The following is a 7,206-nucleotide window of genomic DNA, read 5'->3' on the forward strand; positions in this document are numbered from 1 at the left end:
CGTTGATGGCAATACTGGAGTTTTGGGCAGGATTCGACTTCAATAGGAGATATTGTTTAGGGACATTATGGAGATGGAAGATTTGATGTGGTTTACTGTTTTGGGGAGAAAGAGTAACAACTTTGTTTTTTTAGGGTTGAGGATGAGCTGATTATTGGAGAGCCATGTCTCGACTGAGTTAAAAGATGACTGGGCAGCTGATAACGGGTTCAGAGGGAGAGCTGGCAATGGTGATGACTGTACAGTCATCAGCATATTGGACTACAGAAGACTGAGGGCAGGAAGAATAGAGTAAGTTAGTGAAGATATTAAAAAGTAATGGACCAAGAATGGATCCTTGAGGGACACCCATTCTTACTGGAAGGGGAGTAGATGGTGCAGAGTGCCATTTCACTGATTGTAGTCTGTCGGCGAGATAGCTGGAGAACCATGCAAGTGTATCAGGGAAGAAATTGAGGTCAGTTTGTTTAGTAGCGGAGAGTGAGAAACTGTGTCGAAAGTCTTTGAAAGACCAAGGAATAGACAAGAGATAAGTTTATGATCATCTCTGGCTAAAGAAATAGGGTTGAGAAAGGATAGTAGAGCTGTGGTGGTACTATGTTTAGGTCGGAAACCATGCTTTGTGGGAGTGAGTAGATTTTCCTGTATGAGATATTGCATAACTGGTTTATGTTTACATTTCTCCAAGACTTTAGAGAGAGGGGAGTGGATAGCAATAGGTCTGAAATTAGAGATTTCAGAGGAGTTTCCTCCTTTATGAATAGGTAGGGTGTAGAATTGTTTCCAGGTTGATGGGACTTTAGATTCCGAGACAGAGCAATTGATTATGATAGATACAGGCAGAGCAAGAGAGGGAGCTGCTATCTAGAGAAAATATGATGGGATGAGTTTGTTCCAGAGAAGGGGTTGACGTTGCATGACATCAATCTGTCTACTGTGATTTATCTGCTGAATCAGGTTCAGATCTCTTTTCCTAGAGTTTAGTGGAATGTTTGATTTGGGGAAATGTAACAGATCTTAAAAAGTCAGGTCCCTAGTGGCCCAAAAAGCAAAGCATAGATCACTCTGCAAGAAAAACTAATTTTGTGAAGATCAGTCCAAAAATATGAGGCAAAAATCTGGACAGTTGAGAATCATGGATTTTATATTAACATTGATGTTCGTTGTCTCCCATTGCTGCAGTCCTGACAAATGGGTACTCCGCTGCCCACCATCGGCCCGAATACCAAAGGGCTAGATCCGGCGTCGGTCACAGGCGCCTGAGACTGACGTAAGTACTTGTCAGTACAAATGCGCATGACCGACGCCATAACCTCAGTCTTTCTTGCCGCATGGTCCTCAGCAGAAGCAGTTTTTGCAAGTGCCGTTCGGCGTTCTGGAACTGTCGGTTTTCGAGTTTCAGACCGGATACCAAGTTGGCTAAGTACCCTGTTGGGAACATTTTTTGTCTTTTTCTTGCCTCAGTATTGCTGGATGTCAGAAAAAGTTAATAACTGTATTTCTTGTGGGAAACAGATTCCTCATAGGGATTACCATTCACTCTGCATTCCTTGTTTAGGACCCGAGCACAACGTTGTTGGGTGTCGCTTTTGTGCTACTTTTAACAAGCGTACTATCAAACGTCGGTTGGACTGTGCTAGGCTAGTGTTTGGTAAACGTTGTAATTATAACATGCCGTCGGATTCTCTGACGACTGGTTCTTCTAAGAAGCGCAAAGATAAGTCTTTGCGGTCCAGACAGGATGAGACGTCCACTCCGGACGTCGGTTCTGTGGAACCACTGACTGCTTCAGTGGCTCCTTCTGACAGTTTACCAGTGTGTCTAGGGGAGCCTTTGTTACTGCAGGAAGTGGCTTCTCCTGTGTTAGGCCAGGCTGAGGGTGCTTCTTTGTTGTCAGTGGCTTCCTCCCCTCATAGGGTAGTTGGACCTCCTCCTTCTCCAGGCAAAGGCCATTCTAAATCTAACTCTATCCCTGCTGGTGCTAATCCCCAGGGTCCAGCTCCTAGGAAGCACATGTTAAAGATGGCTGAAGATTTGATTACTTTAATTAGGGGTTCCATGCCCCCCCCTGTGAAGAGGCCCAGGATAGACACAGAGTTGGAGGGTCTGGTTCAGTCTCCCAATGAGTCAGATTCCTCTGTGGAAGAGCTTCAGGATTTCCCTCCCTATTCTGATTCGGAGGCTGAGGACGCTACTCCCTCTGCGTCCCCTCCAGAAGATTTTTCTTTCTCTGAAACTTTGCATTCCATGAGGGAACATTTCCAGTGGGATGGCCAGGATTATTCTGATTCTCGTAAAAGGCTGAGAGAATTCTTGTTTTTGCCTCAGCACAGGCCTTTGGCTATTCCCCCTGTACTGGATGTTGTTCAGGATGTATTTTCTGAGGCTGCCCTTAACCCAGATTCTCTGCCCCCTGCCCCAGTTAAACCGGATAGATACTACAGGGTTCCGGAAGCGCACAAGTACTTGTATAAGAGTCCTAGGGCTGATCCAGAAACTATTTGTTAAGGCTTCTGTGGTTAAGAATCCGGTTCCTCTGGACAAGGATGCTAGGGCCCTGGATAGGTGGGGTAAAAAGCTGTATACCTCTTCTACTTTGGCTATGAGAGCTTTAAATTGTCAATTTCATATGCTCAGGTATCAGAATTATTTGCTAAGTCAATTGAAATGTAAAGTGGATGCTTTGTCTGAAGGTGTTGACTGTAAGGAGCTTCAGGATTTAGTGCATGCTTCAGACCAGGTTGGTAAGCATTCTTTGCAGTGTGGTTTTGATGCTTTACAAGCTTCTTCCAGGGTGGCTGCTACTAGTTCTGTTGTTCGCAGACATGCCTGGCTTAGAGATCAGTCCTTGTCAGAGCATGTTAAGGCTCGCATTATGGATGCTCCTTTGCAATCTGATGTTCTTTTGGCCCTCCAGTGGAATCAGTTTTGAAAAAATGGAGGAAAAAGCTAAGTCTATGCAGGCGGTAAAGGACTTCTTACAGGTTCAGCCCCTAAGTTCAGTAGGAATTGGCCTGCTAGGGGATGGTCTTTTCCCTCTTGGATTTTCATTCTAGGGGCAGGTCGAGTGGTAGGGGTAGGGCTTCCTCTCAGGGCCCCGTTAGTTCTAGGCCCTTTAATTCTTTTTCCCCCTCTGCTGGGGTGGGCAGGGTCAGTCCTTTCGGAAGCAGTCCCAATGACCTGTGTCTTCAGCTGCTGGACTCTGCTTTGCTGGCAGCTCCTCTAGGAGGAAAACTGGGACTTTTCAAAGGGAATTGGCATTTGGTTACCCAGGACAAATGGGTATTGGACATTATAACTCGAGGCTACAAGTTTTATTTTCACACATTCCCTCCTTTCAAAGGTATGCGGATGTGCCTCATCAGCAAAGACTGGAAGCGCAGGCACAGATTTTTCTCTGCTCGGTTGGGAGCAATACAGGCAGTTCCTTCTGTGGACAGGGGCACGGGGTTTTATTCCCGTCTTTTCTTAGTGCCAAAGAAGGGAAATACTTGGAGGCCCATTCTGGATTTATCCATTCTAAACACCTTTCTGGAAATTCCGATATTCAAGATGTTGACACTGCAGCAGCTGTTGCCTATGCTAGGCAGAGATCACTGGATGGTGACTTTGGATCTCAAAGAGGCCTATCTTCACATTCCTATCAGGCCCAGTTGCAGGAAATTCCTGAGGTTTCGGACTGGGAATTTGCATTATCAGTTCTCTGCATTGCCCTTTGGCTTATCTACTGCCCAGGGTATTCACAAACGTCCTGGCTCCCGTAATAGCTTTTCTCCTGCTCATGGCAATTCAAATTTATCCTTATCTGGACGATTGTTTGATACTGGCTCAGGGCAAGCACGAACTTCTTCGACATCTGCAGTATGTGATGACAGTTTTCAGATGCCTAGGGTATTCTGTGAACGAAATAAAGTCCAGTCTAGTACCCTCATAGGAGATGTGTTTTCTGGGTGTGAGACTGAATACAGCTACTCAGATGGCATCTCTTACCCCGGACAAACAAAGAAATCTTCACCTATACTTCCGACAGCTATCCGTAATGTCCAGGCTGACTGCAAGGACAGTCCTTCAAGCCTTGGGGTTCATGGCATCTTGCATTCTAGTACTTCCCAATGCCAAACTGCATATGAGGAAGCTACAGTGGTATCTCAAAAGCGTTTGGACTCAACACAGCCACGATTTGGATACTGTCATTTGGATTCTCCCTTGCATTCAGAAAGAATTTGTGTGGTGGGCTCAGGAATGTCACCTAAACAAGGGACTCTCTGTGACCCAACCGGAGGCAAGTCAGATATTAACGGCAGACGCCTCGGAGTCAGCCTGGGGAGCTCATTTCAAAGGAAAATGGATTCAAGACCTTTGGCCCCCGGAGTTGCTTCACTTGCATATCAACATGAAGGAGATGCTGGCGGTACAATTTGCCTTAAAAGCATTCAAGGATCTACTTCGACCGGGACTGGTGTTGATTCGAACAGACAACACAACTGTCATGTGGTACATCAACAAGCAGGGGGGTACTCATTCTTACCCTCTTTGCAGACAAGCAATGCTGTTATGGGAAACTGCTTTGGATCTGCACATCACTCTTCGAGCACAGTTTCTGCCAGGAGCACAAAACTAGTTAGCAGATGTTCTGAGCAGACAGATGGTGGATCCTCACGAATGGAAGTTGGATCCTCAGGTATTTCGTCAGTTGACCATGGCTTGGGGAACTCCAGACATAGATCTGTTCGCTTCTCCTCTGAATTCCCAACTGCCTCTGTTTTGCACAAGGCTGTTTCATCCGAAAGCCTGGAAAATAGATGCACTATCCTTCAGTTGGAGCAACCTTCACGTGTATGCCTTTCCTCCTCTGCCTCTTCTTCCACAGGTCCTGTTGAAAGTCAGGAGGGACAAACCTTGCATGATCCTTATAGCGCCGGATTGGCCTCGTCAACATTGGTACCCTCTGCTGAGGAGCCTAATTCACGGGACACCTTGGCCATTACCGCGGATTCCTCACTTATTGTCTCAAGAAAACAATCATTTTCTCAATGTCAGGGTGCAATCCCTACATCTGACAGCCTGGCGCATTCAGTTTTAGAGGATGAGGGCCTTCAGCTCCCTCAACAAGTTTTGGATGTCCTTTTGGAAGCCAGGCGTCCTAGTACTCGGAAAGTTTATGCTGATAAATGGAAGAGATTTTTTCTTTGGAGTTCAGCTAAAGGCCTTGATGTCACGTTGCCTAATTTGAGTTGTACTTTGCAATATTTGACTATGTTACTGGACAAGGGTTTGTCCTTCTCTTCTATAAAAGTGCATGCTGCAGCTATTTCTGCTCACTATGATGATGATCCTCCTTTATTTTCACATCCTTTGCTTAAACAGTTTCTTAGAGGGGCAAAGAATATAAGACCCCCACGTAGGGCTCCTACTCCTGCCTGGGATCTTAATTTTGTTTTGGAAAAGCTGACTCTGCCTCCTTTTGAACCTGCAGCTGCGGCTGAATTTAAGTTGTTGTCCTGGAAGACTGCTTTTTTATTGGCTGTTACTTCTGCTAGAAGGGTGTCTGAATTACAGGCTCTCATGGCAGTGGAACCTTTTCTAATTTTTCACCAGGACAGAGTTTCCTTGCGTACTAATCCTACTTTTCTGCCTAAGGTAGTTTCTAATGTGGCATTGAACCAATCTATACATTTGCCTACTTTTTATGCTAACCCCCAAAATGAAGGGGAAAGAGTTTTGCATTCTTTGGATGTGCATAGGCAGTTACGGTATTATTTGTTCAGAACCAATGAGTTCCGGAGATCTCAACAGTTATTTGTTTAGTTTGCTGTGGCTTCAAGTGGGAAAGCTGTCTCGAAACAAACTATTTCCAAGTGGATCGGCCATTGTATTGCTTTTGTTACTCTCATCATGGTAAGGAGGTTCCAGTTGGGATCAGGCCTCATTCTACTAGGGCTACGGCCACCTCTACTGCTTTTTTGAGAGGGGTAGCTACGAAAGACATTCTAGAGGCAACTACTTGGAGTTCTGTACATACCTTTACAAAGCATTATCATTTGCCTCTTTTTTCTAGGTCTAGGGCTGGGTTTGCCACTGCTGTCTTACAGGGCATGTCTGCAGCTCCTCCTGCTATTTAGTTGGCCAGCCTCCCTTTTTCCATTGCTCTGGGATTCTACCCATTTGTCAGGACTGCAGCAATGGGAGGCACGAACATAGTACAGTTTTGTACCTACCATAAATGTAGATGTTCGAGGATCTCCATTGCTGCAGTCCCATTTTCCCTCCCTCCTTCCCCCTTTTTCTTTTTAGATTGGGGTTTTTTGGGTGGTGTTTTCTTTTTTGCATTCTGACGTCTGAGGCAAGAAAGACTGAGGTTATGGCGTCGGTCATGCGCATTTGTACTGACAAGTACTTACGTCAGTCTCAGGCGCCTGTGACCGACACCGGATCTAGCCCTTTGGTATTCGGGCCGATGGTGGGCAGCGGAGTACCCATTTGTCAGGACTGCAGCAATGGAGATCCTCGAACATCTACATTTATGGTAGGTACAAAACTGTACTTTACTGGCCACTGTAACATGGTTATATCTGATGATGGTGGAGATTTTATCCACAAGCCTCCACTGACCATGGGTTATGCCCAGCTAGAATTTCAGTAAACATCTAAATTGATTCATAGATTAGTACTAGGCTAACTACCCTTGTGGGCCATTTCAAGCCTAGCCAATTACCCCATGTGAGAATCAAACCCTGCACCTTGTGTCTGTAAGGTAAACACCTTAACCATTATGCCATCCTCCCACTCCAATAAAGTATCGGTGTAATAGAGAGCTGATCCTATTATTTCAAACCGTTTAATGTAACACTACAATATTCTTTAGTACTGAGACAGATTTTTCCCTTCTTACAATGCCAGAATATTTGGGAACTTTTATGAATTTCGTACACGCAGCAAATCAAGACTACTCTGCGAAGTGAGATAATACGACATAATTACTACATGGCGATATGTGTAATATGCCGAAGTCACGTTATCAAAATGTCAGCATATATGCAGAAGCACAAACAGGGACATGTCCTAAACCTAGTGGGCATGCCTTATTTAGAAACAATGGACTACATTTCCCAGTAAGCTACGTGGACCAAGTCAGCCATGTAAGAGATGAGGAATGCACAAAGCCTTCCCCCACAACAAAACAGCTTCAGTTTAAGCTCGAAACAA

Source organism: Protopterus annectens, chromosome 7.part0, assembly GCF_019279795.1.
Source record: "Protopterus annectens isolate FY-2018-M chromosome 7.part0, PAN1.0, whole genome shotgun sequence".
NCBI classification, from domain to species: domain Eukaryota; kingdom Metazoa; phylum Chordata; order Ceratodontiformes; family Protopteridae; genus Protopterus; species Protopterus annectens.